This window comes from Theropithecus gelada, chromosome 8, assembly GCF_003255815.1.
Source record: "Theropithecus gelada isolate Dixy chromosome 8, Tgel_1.0, whole genome shotgun sequence".
NCBI lineage: Eukaryota > Metazoa > Chordata > Mammalia > Primates > Cercopithecidae > Theropithecus > Theropithecus gelada.
In genome coordinates this window covers 73,661,792-73,680,547 of record NC_037676.1, presented here as the reverse complement: position 1 = coordinate 73,680,547, position 18,756 = coordinate 73,661,792, and the positions used below count along the sequence as shown (strand labels likewise).

Sequence of the window (18,756 nt, the reverse complement as noted above, 5' to 3'; positions counted from 1 at the left end):
TTATCAACAGCATTTGCATTCTAAATATAATTATATAGAGGCAATAAACATACAGTCTTAAGAGTAACATAATTTAACATTTGTCCTCAATCCTTTCTGAACAAAGTGGGCAGTAGTAAAGTATTATTTAGTGAAAAGATGTTAAATTTAGATATCTGGCATTTGAAAAATAAATGAAATTGTTCTACTTTATCATTTCAAGTTTCTTTGAAGCTTTATATGAGTTCCACATATCATTTTACAATAAGACATATTAGTATTTGTGGAAACTGAGTAAAAAATGATCCTGTGTTACTCAGGGGGAAGTTGTAATCTTGGTTTTGAAAATAGACAGTAATGTTCAGAAATGTAATAGGCAATGTCCTACATGTCCTTTGCAAGATCACCAATAGGAAGTGAGTCTGAAAGTAAATTTAAACACAAGGCTTGTAATTTTAGATAAATAGTATGTGTAGAATGCATACTATTATTGAATTTAAAAGAATGATTACTGTAGGTTATAATTTATATTTTATGCTGTCTTCATTTTCTAATAAGTTGAGGCTTAGAAATCTCAAATTATATTAATAAATTTGTCCCTAAACAAAACTTCGATGATAAATAATTGCTAATGTAGTGTACTTAATACCCACTACCAAGATTCCATAATTATGCCAGCATTACAATGCATTCTAAATATGTTCTGTCTGTATCTATTGGGCCAACTAGGCCCGTTGCATTGCCTGTTGAGTTTGGCTTGGTAGCGCCCTTTACCTGTGTAAGTGGCACAGACAGGGAAAACGAGAAAGATGGCTGTTTCTGATGAAGACAATTTAAATGGACTTGCAACTTAGAACAGTACCTCAAGGCAAGAAGGTGAAAGAAACCAGCAATGCACATTTGTCATTAAAGGCGAGCAAGAATGTGGAGGAGAAGCATTAATGTGGCATCAGTAGCTAAAGTCAGTGAGTTTTTTAGATACGAAGTTTGGGGTGAAATTTGTCACTTACAGGCAAATGGCTATAGGAGAAGTTTGGGAAGGGGCCCACTGGGGAGGAGGGAGGATAGAAGATGTGGAAGAATGCAGTCCTCGGGGAGAACAGCGCCTGAGGAGGGTAATAGGGTGAGTACTATCTGGAGGAAGATTATTTAGATGTGGTAGTAGAAAGTTGTATGAGTAACTACCTAAAGAAAATCTGTTTAGTGGGTTCTGTTATTATAATGTAGTGGAAATGATCCAAAAAGGCACATTTGATGAATTTGAATCCCAGTTTAGATAGTCATTACTCTCCTTTAGCTTTAACTCTACAGAGGAATGTTTTTTACACTAAAGAAAACGTGAAGGTGAGAAAGCTCCAAGAAGAGGGAAAACATTTAGGAATGAGGACAACAGGAAAGGAAAGTCAATGAAAGACTGTTGTCTTCAGGAATTCAGCAATGGTCCAAGGGACTGTTTAAAACTGTTCTGTGACAACTGTGGCAGACCAGTAGAAATGGGACACTAGAGAATGTATCGCAGTTAAGTAAAGATGTACCCTAACAGGTATATGTAAATATTTGTGTATATGTGTCCTCTGTGTGTGTGTGAGAGTGAGAGCCAGTGAGCGAGAGAGAGAGAGAGAGAGAGAGAAAGCATGTATGTGTTAAGAAATAAACTAAGCATAATGTGTGATTTCAAATGTTAGTATCAGACATAGAAAATTAGACTGGAATTAACCTAAGAGATCTTCTCATCCAGCTTTTTGTGTCATGATACATGAAGCTTTCTTCAGCATTTCACTAGGGTGGTTGTCTAGCTACAGCTTAGAGCAATCTAGTGAAAATGAACTCAGGTTTACAAGGCAGTCCGTTCTATTGTCTGTAGACACATTAGTAATTCTGTAGGGGAACACATTTCTCTCTCTACTTGTGAGATTCATTGCCACAGAACACCACTTTGGCTTCTGAAACTGTGGATGAGAAAACCATGTACCTTTAGTCTAACTCTGTGCCATCTAATACAGTAGCTAGCCACTAGCCACATGTGGCTATTGAACATGTGAAATGTGGTTAGTCCCAAATTGAGATGTTCTGGACATACCAGATTTTGAAGGCTATTGCAAACACAAAAGAGTCTAAAATATCTCATTAATAATTTTGACATTAATTATATGTTGAAATGGTAGTATTTGGGGTATTTTGGATTCAATAAAATATATTACTGAAATTAATTTGACATCTTTGTTACTTTTAAAAATGTGGCTACTAGAAAAATTTCAAATTGATGGCAGTGGTGGGGATGTCCACAGCAGCCGCTACCATCACGCTGGCTGCAGTGGGGAGGTACAGCCAGTGGTGCCAGGAGTGTTTGTGCAAGCAACAATGGCAGACACTGGTCCTCTGTGTCCCATGTCCCTGAGGCAGCTGACTGTACCACCCCCACTTTCACATGCCTGGGCAGGACCTGCTCCCAGGCCTGGACCCTCCACCACCCTAGACCCCGGCCCCTGTTGCCACTCTCACCCACCACTGCTGCCCGGAGGGCACAGGGCAAAGGCAGAGCTGGGCCTGGGGTGGTACTGCACTCCAGGAGCCAGTGGGAGCCAGGGACAAGGAGGAATCCCCTGGAGCCTGCCACCCTGGGGGCCACTAGGGCCAGGCTGAACTGCCTGCCAGTGGGAGAGCAACACAGTTGAGCAGAGGGGTGAGCAGAGAGGGGCCCAGCGATGACCTGGAGCCACCATCCCAGGCTGCAAGGAGGCGCAGCTGGGGCCATCTACACACTCCATAGAGCGTGGGAGTCCTGCCCTCCAAGGCACTGAACCTGGGCATCTTTGCACCTCTGTACACTTGGGGGCCTGGGAAGGCTCCCATTCCCCTGCAGACTCAGGGATGGGTGTCTGCTCCCACTGCCTGGCCTCTCCCTGTTCCTGGCACCCACTCCGATCTCGGAGTGGAGTTGGAGATGAGCCCGAGCTGAGCCCGGCTGGGTGTGTGCACACTTGCAGCAGCACTGGCATGCCAGCCTCCTGCCACCTTGGCTTCTTCTGGACTTTGGGCACCAATAAGCATGGTCGGGGAAACCAACTGGTTGCTGAGGACAGCTCAGATACTGGCCCGCAGGTGCCCCTTGACTCAAGAAACCTGGGCACCAGGGACAGTGGCAGGAGGCAGACAGGCTCCTGGGCAGAAGAGGTGAGTCCCCATTGAGGGGCCCCACCTTTAGGTCAGGGAGGTCCTAAAGACTAAGGGCTGGCTTCCAGTCCTGAGGACTGGAGTGGGAACTTGTGGTGCCCTTTCTGGGCCCAGCCATGGTCATCCATGAGCCAATCAGCATGCACTTCCTCCCCTCTGAGACCCATAAAAGCCCCAGGCTCAGCCAGAGCTGGACAGAAGATGGGACAACCAGCTGTAGAGAGGAGCTACCCTAGCTGCTGCGACTTGAACACTTGTTGGGATGACCTGTCTGCAGAGAGGGCTACTCTCTGCTAGGAGCTGAACACTTGATAGGATACCCTGGCTAGGGAATGGAGCTTCCCCCGAGAGACACCCTGGCTGTAAAATAGAGCTACCCCCTGACAATCTCCTCTGAGCCATTCTATCCTCTTCATCTTTCTCACCCTCCACTTGTCTGCGAACATCATTCTTCTTGGTCTCAGCACAAGAACTTGAGACCCCTCAAATAGTGAGGCTAAAAGAGTTGTAACACAAACAGGGCTGAAACATGCCCCTTGCTTGCCACATTGCTGGCAAAGAGAAGGAGAGAAGAGCTGTGGCCCTCCAGGGGGCCCAGACCTGGGAGCTCAGCTCCCCAAGACAGGGCTGTGATTCTCTCTTTGGGGTCCTGTGGTTCCTGGCATATCCAAGTTTCTGGGTGCTACCACATACCCCGTTGCTAGCTGTGCAAGCTGCTTGCAGTGTGCCTTGTTTGGCCACAGTCTCACAGAGAGCCAGCACCAGTGCCAGCACCTGGAGCTGCGTGTCCCACCATGGCAGCTGGCATGTTTGACTGTGCAATGTTCAGACCCCACGCTCACTCGCACACCCCTTGCTGCTCCATGCCTGACTCCCCTTTGGCAAATATGGAATCCAGGCCGGTAGCATGAGCCAGGTGCAGCCTGCCAGACCAAGTGGGCAGAACAAGCCCAGCAGCCTGAGCAAAACTTGGATGCCTGTTGGGCAAAGGAATCACTGGCCACAAAGGTTTCTGGCCAGAAAAGCAACACCCCAAGAATCCTGCAACAAAATTACATAAAATTACATGAAAACCTCAAGATTATACACTCACATTATATTTCTATTGGACAGTGTTGGTCAACATTATACTTATAACCAATTGCTTTATTTGCATATGCCTTTTTTCTTCCTTATATCTAGCTTTCACCAGACAAGGCAATTAACAGAAAATATAAACTTTCAAGTTCTTTGATTTCTAGCCAAAGACTTCAAAGGCCCTACAGCTACTTCCCCATTCTCTAGAGACCATATTATTTAAATCAGTGTTTCCCAAACTTCCAGGATCACCAGCATTGCCTGGGGTGCTTGCTAAAGTTGAGCTGTCTAAGTCTCCCCCATATCTACAGAAACAGCTGCTTCTGGGACAGTCCTATGGCAGCAGTGTTTGGGAAACTTTTCATTAGGGAAGAAGAATCCACAATGGTTTTCCATTTGCATAGGACAAAATGTGCACTTTTTGAAACACTTCACAGCCTGGTTAAATCCTGTCTTTGCATTGTGGTTTCCTTCTCTGCTTCTTCCCACCACTTTCCAGTCATGACAACCTGCTCATTAGGTTCTTTCTTGCTTTGGGTTGAATTAGTTTCTCCACCTGTCTGAAATGCCTCCTCCTGGCCCTTCTAAGCCTGATGGGTTCTAACTTTGTTACTGGCCCTTGTAAGAAGCTTGCCTTCATATTCTCCCTGCTCCAGACAAAGATAAGTGCTCTCTACTCCTTTATAGTATTTTTCCTCTAGAAAGGAACACAATCCAGGCTGCACATTCGAATCACCTGAAACTTTTAAAACTGATGCTCAGGTTACTTCCCTAGAATTTTGAGTTGCTTGGTCTGTGGCAGGCCATGGCTGTTAAAATTTTTCTTTTCAACCTTCTCAGGATACCAGTATTGAGAATCACATTTGGTGATTTGAGCACAGTCTTATTCCAGAAATTTATCACAAATTATTATAATTACTTGTTTACATAGATCTCTTCATCTTAGATTGAGCACCTGGAGAATGTGAACAATGTCTTCTGTATCACAAATGCTGGAGGTGCAAAAAATGTTCAAATGCTTTTTCAGTGAAGAGTTTAAGGAACTTCTCTTGGTGTGAGTTGATGAGTGGATGACAGAGGTAACAAAGGAATATGTGAAGAAAATTACTTAAATCAGTTTTGAAAATTTCGAGGCAAATTACTAAGATACTTTACACATTTCTCTGACATAACCTTGGACTTCTCCCCACATTCTCCTGTGCTCATTATTGGCATGCCCCTTGGCATCATCTTTATCCATTAAGTGAAATTTGCTGGAGGAATCTCAAAAATCTTGTAGAAGTTGACTGCGGCCAAACTTTTATATGCGGTTCTCACTTCCATAACTTTAATTTTTGTTTCAATTCCTGCAAAGACTGTACCTAACTGGATTCTTTTCTCCTCGCTTCATGGCTATACTGGCTTTCAAAACACCTCCAGTTGTTTTGCCTTTAAGTTTCGGTGTAATGGGCTATTTAACCTTCCAAACTGGGTGCACTGACCTTCATTCTCTTCATAAACATAAACCTCTGAAAGATCTATGAAAGTGCCTTGCTTCTCTTGTGTCCATGTTAATCAAGGTCTACGTAAGCTTCTTACTTATACTTTTATTTTTGCTATTTATTTTAAATGAATTTTTCTTAGCGTTATATGCTTTTTCAAATGTAAAATATTCTCTTTTCTGAGAGATTTTTTCTTTCTCCCTTTTTATTGTTTTCTCTATGTTTATGTTAAATTCTATACTGTTCATCATACTCTGAGAGTAAAAATTAGTTATGTGTTTTTTATTTGTCCTTGCAACACTGCTCTTAATATATTATATGTTCCTGGACCCAAATCCTCATGTCTTCAATTATTATTTGCATACCCAATATCTGTTCTTTTTAGTAAATAAATTAATATTTCAATTAAGCTCATTTTCCAATTTTGTGAGTATATTCTAGATTGTCAGCATATGAATTTAGAAATTGAACTTTAACAGATTAGGAGCCTGTAATTAAGATGAAAAGTGAGTCAAACTCAAGTCCACAACTTAACATAAAGTAGCCTTAATGCATATACTAATTCTTGATGAAATGATCTCTTGTGAGTTGATATTGGAAGACTAAAAACTTCATAAATCAGAAAAGGTAATTAATGAAGATATGTTCATTTCACCAACTGATAGGTTTTCAGAAGAGGAACCACATAATTATGACCTTCTCTGATAAAGATAAAGATATGTAAAGATAGTTTTAAAGAAGAATCTTAATTATAAGGATAATAAATAAGAAAACTTGAAAAAAACAAAAATAATTCCCCATAAACCCATAACCAGATTGGTGTTTCATATATTTCATATATTTCTTTCTGGCATTGTGTGTGTACATGTATAATTTACAAATTTGTCTCATATCATAGATAGTTTCATATTCTGCTCTTATTCTTTACTTTATGATATTTTCTCCAATTAGTTTCTGAAGATATAATTTTAAATGACAGTATAATATTTAATCCATTCACACACAGTTTTTAAAAATATTCTTCCACTGTTTAAATATTCTGGTTGTTCCATATTTGTGCTTCTATACTTATTGCTGTGATGATGAACACGTGTACATTAGGAATTATTCCAGAAGTGTGGTTAGTAGGTCCAATATCATGTAACCTTTGAAAGCCTATTCATACGTAGTGTCAAATCATATTCCAGGACAATTCATCAGTTTATATTCCCATCAGCATTGCATAAAAATATTTATAATGACACTGTACCTTCATCAACATTCAAAATATGGTCTGAATCCTTCTCAATTTAATGGGTGATAAACAGTATAGTAGTGTGCATTTCTCTGACAATTAATGTGAATGAATGTTTATTCCTGTTTACTAGCTGTTTGCATTTCTTCTTTTGCATATTTTTATTAGTTCATAATCTTTGCTTAATTGTGAAGTCATTTTACAGAAGTTAAAAGCATTATAGAAATGTAATTCCATTTTAGCCTATGCATTTATGGTTATAATTTTGGCTAATTCCAGTATCCACAGATTGCAGGCTCTTTCCTGGTAAGGTCATCCGTGGGTCTCTTTCTTGTTCCCTTTTTATATACAGGAATACCTCATTTTATTGCATCTGCTTTATTGTGCTTTGCAGATAGTGCAGTTTTTATGAATAGAAGGTTCGTGGCAAGCCTGCCTCAAGCTAGTCTATTGGTGCCATTTTCCCAACAGCACATGCTCACTTTGTGTCTCAGTGTCACATTTTGTTAATTCTTCTGATATTTCAATCATTTTCATAATTACTGTATCTGTTATGATAATCTGTAATTTTTGATCTCTGATTTTAAAGGTTCCGGGGCGCCACAAACCATACCCATGTAAGACGATGAACTTAATTGATCAATGTATGTGTTCCAACTACTCCACTTACCACCTGCTCTCCCATTCTCCTTGCTTTCCTCAGGCCTTCCTATTCCCTGAGACACAACAATATTCAAATTAGGTCAGTTAATAACCCTACAATGGCCTCAGAGTGTTCCACTGAAAGGATAGGCACAAGACTTTCACTTTAAATCAAAAGCTAGAAATGATTAAGTTTAATGAGGAAGGCATGTTGAAAACTAAGACAGGCCAAAAGTAGGCCTCTTGTGCCAAATGGTTAGCCAAGTTGTTAATTCAAAAGAAAAGTCCTTGAAGTGAATTACAAGTGTTACTTCAGTGAATACATGAATGATAAGAAAACAAAACAGCCTATTGCTGATATGGAGAAAGTTGTAGTGGTCGGGGTAGAAAATCAAACTAGCTACAGCATCCCCTTAAGCCAAAGCCTAATCTAGAGCAAGGCCCTAACTCTCTTCACTTATCTGAAGACTGGCAGAGGTGAGGAAACTGGAGAAGAAAAGTTTGAAGCTAACAGAGGTTGGTTCCTGAGGTTAACATAAAAGTGTAGGGTGAAACAAACACTCAGTAGAAGCTGCAGCAAGTTTCCAGAACTTCTGCAGCAAGTTTCCAGAAGATCTAGGCTAAGATTGTTGATGAAGGTGCCTACACTAAACAAGAGCTTCAATATAAACAAAAGTCTTCCTGTGGAAGAAGATACCATCCAGGACTTTCACAGCTAAAGAGAAGTCAATGCCTGGTTTCAAAGCTTCAAAGGTCAGGCAGTCTCTCTTATTAGGGGCTGATGCAGCCGGTGAGTTTAGGTTGAATCCATTGTTCTTTTCCCATTCTGAAAATCTTAGGGCTCTCAAGGATGACACTAAATCTGCTCTGCCTGTGCTTGCTATAAATGAAACAATAAAGCCTAGATGATAAAACACCTGTCTACTGCATGGCTTATTAAATATTTTAAGCCCAGTGTTGAGACCTACTGCTCAGGAAAAAATATTCCCTTTTTCTAAAACAAAAATTACTCTTCATTGAAATGCTCCTAGTCATTCAAGAGCTCTGGTGGAGATGTACAAGGAGATTACTGTTATTTTCATGCCTGCCAACACAGTTTCCATTCTGCAGCCCATGGATCAAGGAGTAACTTCAACTTTCAAGTCTTGTTATTGGCTGAATGCACCAAGTGTCAGTTTCAGTTGTGGGAACTGATTTTGTTACAATGTTGTTTCACTGCAGGAGCCATATATTGAAGACAATGTCTGGAAGCTTCCACTTTATAATTGTTGGCCACCATGATAATCCAGTTTTTGAAATGGAGTTTTTTTTCCCAGCTGGGAAAGTAGAATCCAAAGGCAACCATCGTTACCCATAGCTCATGCTGTTTGCAACCTCATAGATAACATGTGGGTGTCGAAGAACATGCACTTGAAAACTGTGGACAAGTGCAACAAGTGTTTTCTGTCGGCATTCGTAACTCCAGGGCACATAACATTTTAAATTATGCTTTATGACATATGGCAAGAAGATGGCATAAATAACTACTTTACTGATGTTTAGCATTTACACATAAAGTTTGCAATGAATCCATTTTATGAACCCAGTTCTCCTATTTGTTCATGTGCATTTGACAGAAAAGTTCAGTTTCTTGGGAAAGGAAACACTTTTTAAGCTGAATGTAGAAAAATTCTAAAACAAATGATAACACCTCAATGGAGTATACTGAGGAATGTGAACATTGTAAGTAACTTGATTAAATATCTTGGAAAAAAATTTTAAAAACTATTTTTCATAAGGCTTTAGCTGCCATAGATAATGATTCCTCTGATGGATCTAGGGAAAGTACATTGAAAACCATCTGGACAGCATTCACTATCCTAGATGCCATTAAGAATATTTGTGATTCCTAGGAGATCAAAATATAAACATTAACAGGAGTTTGGAAAAAGCTGATTCCAGCCCTACATGGGTAAGCTGGAGGAGTTCAAGACTTCAGTGGAGGAAGTAACTGCGAATGTGGTGGAAATAGCAAGAGAAGTAGAATTAGAGTGGATCCTCAAGATGTGACTGAGTTGCTACAATCTTATGATAAAATTTGAACAAATGAGGAGTTGTTTCCTTTGGATGAGCCAAGAAAGTGGTTTCTTGAGAGGGAATCCACTCCTACTGAAGATGCCATGAACATTATTGAAATGACAGCGAAGTACTTAGAATATTACATCAGCTTAGTTGAGAAAAACAGAGGCAGGGTTTGAGAAGATTGTCTTTAATTTTGCGAGAAGTCCTACTGTGCATGAAAGGCTCTTAAATACAAAAAATTAGCCAGGCATGGTGGCATGCGCCTGTAGTCCCAGCTACTTGGGAGGCTGAGGCAGAATTGTTTGAACCTGGAAGGTGTAGGTTGCAGTGAGCTAAGATCACACCACTGCACTCCAGCCTGGGTAACAGAGCGAGACTCCATTTCTTAAAAAAAAGACTCTTAAATGGCTTTGCATTCCATGCTACAGAGAAATATTTTTGAAAGAAAGAGTCAATTGATCAATTGATGTGGCAAATTTTATTGTTGTCTTATTTTAAGGAATTGCCACAGACACCCAACCTTCAGCAACCTCCATCCTGCTCAGTCAGTAGCCATCAACATTGAGGCAGGACTTTTCACAACCAAAAGACTTGCTGAATGATCAGATAATTATTTGCACTTTTTAGAAATAAAGTATTTTTAATTGAGGTATGTCCACTGTGTTATTAGACATAATGCTTTTACAGACTTAATAGACTATAGTGTTAACTTTTATAAGCACTGGGAAACAAAAAAATTTGTGTGACTTACTTTATTGCAATATTCACATTAATTGCTGTGATCTGGAATCAAATTTTCACTATTTCTGAAATATGCCTGTATTAGCATTCAATGGTGATGAATTATCACAACTTAAATCAATACAATTAGATAGAACTTTTAAAATAAATATGAACTGCACAAAACAGATCAATCTGAAAAGCTTAGAGGTGCAAACAACTAGGGATGGTTTAGAATAAATGCTGTTCTACTGTGTGGTAATGTCAGTCATTGTGAAGTAAGTAGCACTAGTGAAAAGATGAGATGTCTGAGATTCCTGGAGCATACATGAAGAAGGCTTTTGAAGTGGTAGTTCTGGCCTTTTGCAGACTTTACCAATGCCTATATTTCAGACTTTAAAAAAAATAGATTAGAAGTGGTGATAGTAGATAGGTAGACTTAGTAGAAGTCTAAGGCAAGATGTATTTGGATTGATTAAAAGTTGAGAAAGCTGAGGACCCCAAAGAGGAGGAAGGTCTGGGATGAGTGATAAAAGATAAAGAGGGTTATTATCTTTTTTGATGGAGGGAGCATAAAAGTTGGGCCCATCACTGATTTTACATGTATGTATGTATGTGTGTGTGTGTGTGTGTGTGTATATATATAAAAATGATCAATAATGAGGTTTCAGAGCATGACAGCTCTACTAACTTCAAAGCAATGTAGGAGCTACTTGGCATTTTTTTGTTTTGCTGGACATATAGTGGTTGCTCAGTGCCTGTTAATTGAGATTGCAGGATAACTAAGCTGCTACTTTAAGATAAGCCACAAGTAATATGGGCAGGAGCATTTTATAAAGACCTAGTAAAGTATAATGTGAAATATTTTAGCATTGCTTTCAAGTTCTGAAAGTCTCAGGCAAATAGACAGTAATGCTAAGATCAATCATAACTGCAATGGTTCACTCTGAACCTAATGGCCAAAGACAGGCAGATCTGAGTGGCAGAGGTGCAACCAGAAATAACTACCAATCCTAAAAATAGCAGCTGTTGCAATAATTCAAAAGATGGTTTTTAACATCTTTGCTGACTGTGAATTGCTGTTCATTTGTCTTCTTATTGAAATTTGCAGCTTAACAGGAAATACAGAGAAAAATTTTATCATCATGTGTTTCAATAGTGGATTTTCTTGAGGCAGTGGATATTATGGTTGTAATAGTCCGTTTTCACACTGCTATAAAGATACTACTCAGGATTGGGTGATTTTAAACAGAGGAGATTTAATTGACTCACAGTTCTGTATGGCTGCCAGGGGGTGGGGCTCAGGAAACTTACATGGCAGAGGGGAAGCAGTCACTTTCTTCACAAGGCAGCAGGAGAGAGTGTGAACCTGTGAAGGAGGAACTGTCAAACACTCATAAAACCATTAGGCCTCATGAGCACTCACTCACTATCATGAGAACAGCGTGGGGGAAACCACCCCTATGATCCAATTACCTCCTACCAGGACCCGCCCTCGACACCTGGGGATTATGGAGATTACAATTAAAGATAGATTTGGGTGGGAACACAACCAAAGCATATCAATGGTGTTTTAAAAATTATTTGAACTTGAGGGCATGCGAATGTTTAATAAATAATATTGCAAAATATGTATTTAAATGTTTCATACAGTTCTGAAGACTTTTCAGAAATAAAGCCAAATGTTTTAAAAATATATATATTTACCAAGTCCTTATGTCTGAAACTGGTATAGTTCAGGCTTCTTTGTTTCAGTCAATTGTAGTCTCCTAATTTATTATTCTAGAGAAGAAGTGAGCAAAATGAGAGTAGAAAGGAGGTTATGATGTAAGATGAAGGCCTATATAACTCATACCTTTGTTAATTTATAAAAAGTTTAGAATGGGCCAGGCACAGTGGCTCACGCCTGTAATCCCAGCACTTTGGGAGGCCAAGGTGGGTGGATCACGAGGTCAGGAGATTGAGACCATCCTGGCTAACATGGTGAAACCCCATATCTACTAAAAATACAAAAAATTAGCTGGGCGTGGTGGCAGGCACCTGTAGTCCCAGCTACTCGGGAGGCTGAGGCAGAAGAATGGCGTGAACCTGGGAGGCGGAGCTTGCAGTGAGCTGAGATTGAGCCACTGCATTCCAGCCTGGGCGACAGAGTGAGACTCCATCTCAAAAAAACAAAAACAACAACAACAAAAAATTTAGAATGATTTGTGAAGACAACACAAATCAAAGTCCCAATATGAAATACACATCTAGGAAGTGAGAGCCTAAATATTATTAATAACATTACTTAAAAAAAATCAGTTCCTATTGCTTACATTCTTACTGTCATTAGGTATCAAGCCAGACAAAAATGTTATTTTGTCTTCAGCATAGACTAAGGGTAAGTCTACTTTTGCATTTTACTTAACCGATAGTTTTTATTTAAAATAATAAAATAATTATTGGATAGTCTTTGATTATCTGTTACTCTAAAGTCTCCACTTCAGCTACCAATTTCAACTTCTGTTAAATCACTAGTGAAAGTATAAAATCCAATCTCTTTGCTAGCAAAAGTCATTTAGTATAGTAATAGTAGTAAAACAGGTAATATGGAATGGGATTTTTAAAATGAATGAGGATGGATGATGAAGGTAAATTTTTTAACAGCTGAACTCAGCTAAACTCTAGAAGCAGATTCAAAATTTCTCAAAGCACACATACACACTAAAAAATAACATAACATAACATAACATAACATAACATAACATAACATAACATNACACTAAAAAATAACATAACATAACATAACATAACATAACATAACATAACATAACATAACATAACATAAAGCAATGCAAAAGGTATTCTACTAGTGGCAATGTAAAAAAATTGGGCAAATTATCTTGTGAAAACTCAGAGGGTTTTTTGATAGGGTCTGATTTGAGTTCCACTTCTCTCCAATTTCACACATGGTTTGAATTAACATCTCTAGCTGTTGGAAAAAAATATTACATTTTAGGATTGCATTTAAAAGTGCATAGTTTCCACAAATAGGTTGGTAATGGCCATCTTGAGGAATATTTTTCTAAAGATAGTTTTAATATCACTACCTCCCACAAAGTGAAATCTGGTTGATGGTGTAGACAGTTCAAATCCAACATCAATGGTTAGGGGTATAGTCCCTTTATACATTTATAAGTTCAGATATAAAATTCTGGCTAATTCTAACCCCTCAGTGTAGGTCTGGTGCTGTATCAAATACCTGCTGTATGCAAGAAGCACATACAGATGCCCAGTCACTCAGTACCAAGTTAGTGCTCCTCTTGTCCTGGTACCAAATCGTTCCAACCTAAGATCAGGCCTGAGTGGCAGCACCTCCTGTCCTTACATTTTAATTTCACTTAGTTGACTAAATCTTCAATACTGTGTGCTACATTTTTAGTGCCAAAATCTATCCACTTAACACCTTTCTAGGTCACCATTTCTGCCCCCTTTCAATCTATGGTCTTGTGTTCTGCTCCTGCCAAACAATAACTTCATTTGTGGTTCCGCTTTCTGAAAGCCCTAGAATGAGTCTTCTTGTTGCTGTCTTTTCTATATCCGTGTTCCCACATGTCCTTCCTTAGAAGAGTGAGTGCCCGCTTTTACTCACGTTAAGATTCAGTCCTCACTTATCCTGGTCATGAACCATTTTTGCTTTGTTAGAAAGGAATATTGGGTCTTGTTTTCCAGCTTTGAGAAGAACTCATTTTATGTACACAGGTCACCTAAGTTGCAGTAAATTAATTTGATAGAGGTTATCTGCGCATAGGTGTAGAATAAACACAAATATGATTTATACTTCTTAGGAACAAATGCCTATAGCAAACCAACCATTCACTCAGTCGCTAGATCTTTATAGGAAACAGTGTTGTCACATATGCAGGAATCCAGATCACAGAAGCTTTTGAACTCAAATTACTGTGTGTCTGGCCTTTCTATAGAAAACAAATGGTTAAGTTCATTGGTGTTTGTAGAAATGCTTTAGAAAGCTGTCTGCTTGCTCACTAACACTTTAGCTTTCCTGATGTTCTTTAAAATTCTGGTTTGCATAAGGGCAAAACTTAAATTAGATGTTAAAATATCTTCTACCAAGGGTATCAGAACTTGGAGGCTTTAAGGGTGGACTCAACTGGGTGTATAGTAATATCATTCAGTGGCATGTCAGGGCAAACACTAAATATGCAAGGCCAGCGTAACATGGGGAGTGGGTGTGAGAGAATTATTCTTGGAAATGTAAGTTTTCTTTGAATCAGTGTTATAGAGGCCTGTGTATAGTCATTGTCCTCTTGCAGATGCAGATTAGGTATTAAAAATAATTCTGCCTGTAATCCCAGCACTTTGGAAGGCCAAGAAGGGTGGATCACTTGAGGCCAGGCATTCAAGACCAGCCTGTCCAACATGACGAAACCCTGTCTCTACTGAAAATACAAAAGTTAGACAGGCATGATGGCACGTGCTTTACCCGGGTGGCTAAGGCACGAGAATTGCTTGAATCTGGGAGGCAGAGGTTGCAGTGAGTCAGGATTGTGCCGCTGCACTCCAGCCTGAGCAACAGAGCAAGACTATCCAAAAAAAAAAAAAAAAAATCAATTTTCTTCAAATCCCTGAAATCCCAATCTGTCTCTGCCATAGATTTTTTCCGGCTAGACATTGTAGAACGTTGACCAATCATCCCACTCCACATAATATTGGGATATTGGGGTGGAGGGATGCTGGGTTATTCATCATTATCTTTCTATCCTGGACCATTTTCTCAAAGGTGTTTTAACACCTAGCCATGACATTCTTCTGTTGTTTTTTCTGTGTGGGTGGCAGATTCTACTATAAGTAGTTCTTCTAAAATAGTCTTGTTGATAGCCAGTTTGTTGGTAATATTTGCTGTATAGTGTATTAATTCTCATTAGTTGAGAGTATGTAATAGAGTCCCCTGTAATGGTTCTCATTTTGTTATGAGTGTAAATAATGGGAAAATAAAAAGTGACCTGTAATACACATAAATAAAAGTATTTCAGAGATAAGGTATTATGACTTCAGTATTGACCAGGACATGATAAATAGGGGACACATGTTCCCACTCTGTGTATTAACTCTGTGATTTTGGTCAAGTAAGCTCAAGAATCTCAGTTGGCTTGTTTGTAAATCGTTGACGGTAGTAACATCAACACATAGTGATATTATAAAGACTAATTGAGTTAATGCATATGAAACCCATAGCAAAGTACCTGCTGTAATACCTAAGTTCATGCTCAATATAACATAAATTGAGAATCTGCAAATGCAGAACTTTTGATGGATGCCAGAAAAAAATTTGACTTTCAGAATCAATACAACTGTCTGTTAATTGATCCACATTATATTATAGTCATCCTGAGATAAAGAGGCAGAATCAGAAACTGCCTACAGCTTATGAATTTCTGAGTTACAAGCTGAGATACTTTCTGGTTCAACTTGGAGAAGGGCACATGCATATATGTTATGATAGCATATACAAACAAGAAAATAAGATTCCATTATCTGGGAATCTTGTTTTCTAAGAAGCAGTTCACTTGCCTACAGATTCAAATGTCTTCAAAAGAAAAGATCCATTTCCCACAGGACCCATTGATTAATGGTTCAGTCCAGTCCTCAGAGAACTATTGGAAAAATTAAGAGAGATGTTATGGGTGAAGAGTTTAGTGCATTGCCTTACTTATACTAAGAACTAAATAACTATTAACTATTGGTTTATCTAACTTTGTCCTTATTCACAACTTATAGGTAGGATATTATCTTAGTCTGCTTAGGCTATTATAACAAAATACCATAAACTAGGTGGCTTAAACAGCAGAAATTTATTTCTAACAGTCTGGAAGCTGGCAAGTTCAAGATCAAGGTGTAGAGAGATTAGCTTCTGGTGAGGGCCTGCTTCTGTGCTTGTAGATAGCTGTCTTCTCACTTTATCCTCCCATGGCCTTTCCTAGGTGTGCGCTCCCAGAAAGAGAAATATCTCATGTCTCTTTTTCTTTTTTCATAAGCAAATTAATTCCATAATGAGGGCCCTGACCTCATGACCTAATCTAATTACTTCCCAAATACCCTACTTCTAAATACCATTGCACTAATTGAGTAGAGGAATTGAGAGTCTGACTGCTCATTAAGCACAACTCTACTCACCATACTTCCTTTAGTACCTGTAGGTGCTTGGCGAATGTTTGTGGAATGAATGAATGAGTAGTCTTGCAACTGAGTTAATATCATTAGAAGGATTGACCCAGACCATTAAGCTTTACAAGTCTACTTCCATGCTGCTAACACCAGAATGAATGGTAAGCCAAATAATGCCATGAATGGTGGAAATTATGGAGGAGGCCAATGAGTGTTTATTGAATGAATTAATTGGAAAATGTGAATCTACCCTAAAGTACAGGTCCCAGAACCATGCTCAGACATTTAACAGTTCTCAGGGTGTTTCCTGGGACACCAGCTGATTGCACAACATCCCAACTGGTACATAACGGTCAAACCCCAGCGTATAACTGCAACTCCCGTTTCTTTCCATACCCCCTTTGCCACCACCCCCCACCTCCAACTTATAGTGACTGGGGAACTACCTGATTACAATCCTTCCCATTGGAAACCAAACAAACTCAATGAGTCAAGCAGCAAATTACAATGGATCAAGGACCTTGATAGATGGTACTGAGTAAGAGTTATGGCTAGGTGTTCAAGCATTTTGGGTTCTAGTCCCAGCTTTGGTGCCACCTCATCTTGTAAGCAGGAAAAAAGGTGTTAACCTTTCTGAGATTCAGCTTTACAGAATCATCTGGGCCTTTACTGGCCTCGGTGGTTCAGTGACTGAATAGAACCCCCCATATCAAAATCTCTGCCCTCATATTTGGGTTCCTGCTTGGTTTGCTCCTTGCCACCTGATGGTAGGTATCCTGGCTGCTCAAGTTCTGGTGTAACTTGACTGCTTGAGTTGCACTTGCTGCCTGCTCTGGCCAATTCTTCTCTCAGGATTTTTCTCCCAGATACCAGATCTATGAACTGCTGTGACCTGTCAGATCCACAGAGACATTCTCAAAACCTCCATACACAGATTTGGCACCTGGAAGTTTTGCCACGTTGCCATCTAAGCAGCAGCTGGAGATCTATCTCCTGATCTTCTCTGTCTTCCTGGAGCTTTTCACTGTAGCATTGCTGGTCACAGTCGGGTTCTTGTCTGTGCCATGGTTACTCCGGCTTCTCCGGGGCCCTCCACTCGGATGCCCCTTCCTTTCTCTCCATCTGCGCACACTCTCCACATTCCAGGCATCACTGTAACCCTCACATGTTTCATGAAGGCATCACCTATCATTTCGTCTGCACTGGTCAACCCTGACAGCACTTTCTGCCTGTACCACTCAGTGTAATCTTATTAAATATTTAAAGTATCTGTAATTCTTCCATGAAATATTATGATCCTTAGGGACAAGAATTGTAGCTTGTGCCTTTCTTCAGTGTCCAGCACAATGTTATGTATAGGGTAGTAGGTATTTGAATTTATTTACTTCATTATTTATTTAGGTTATTTATTATTATATAAATGTATTGCATACAATAATTAATTCACTGAAGACCATTTCATTGTGATCAAGTTAGTTGGTTATCATTCTGTATTCAATGTATTTGTTTTCTTGTCTTCCAAAGGTCATTCTTAGCACATCAGAGTAATTGCAAAATTCTCTTGTTCTTGGGAAAGAAAATATAAATTAAAGGCAATTTTGTTCTATTTCTGTTTATTGTTTTTGGGTGAGAATTAGCAAGATGGTAAGGAAATCATCTAGGACTTATAAGTCTGTGGAGATTTAAGAGGTCACTTCTTGATGTCCTGGAGTACCCGAAGAAGTTTTCAGTGGTTTCTAGAACTCTTCATGCATGACCCATTCAGAATAGATGTTTTGTCAAGATTCTTTCAGATCCTTGATCTAAATATTTTTAATGTGCCACAAATTTTAAATATCCCCAAGTAATCATTCTTTAATACCTTGATTCTCAAATTGAATGCCATATTCCTCTTGGTTTTATTATCTATCAAAAGTTGTTTTTCCAACTGCTTGTCTCTTGGTATAGAACTCCTTTGTCATTATTTTTTCAACATGTAGTCTCTTCAGATCATCTGGTACAGTTTGTCAACAGTCATTCAATTTCCATTTTCTAGCCCTGTGGACTAGGTGGTGTATATATATAATTTTACCTCATTTTTCACTAACTTGCCAATAAAATTTACTGGGCTTTTGTTACACTGGACTAGTTTAATTTGTTTGTCTTCTAAATATGCTCAGCATCTCTATTTTAAAGCATGATTTACCTTAATGTTAAATTTCTTTTATAAAGTAATAATAATAA

The 18,756-nt window shown here is 39.1% G+C and overlaps 1 protein-coding gene and 1 pseudogene across 2 annotated transcripts in view; both read left to right on the top strand.

Moving 5' to 3' along the window:
• Window positions 1-18,756, top strand: part of EYA1 (EYA transcriptional coactivator and phosphatase 1) — a 335,219-nt gene that overhangs the window by 82,236 nt on the left and 234,227 nt on the right. The window lies entirely within an intron of this gene.
• Window positions 8,828-9,240, top strand: LOC112629779 (annotated as a pseudogene).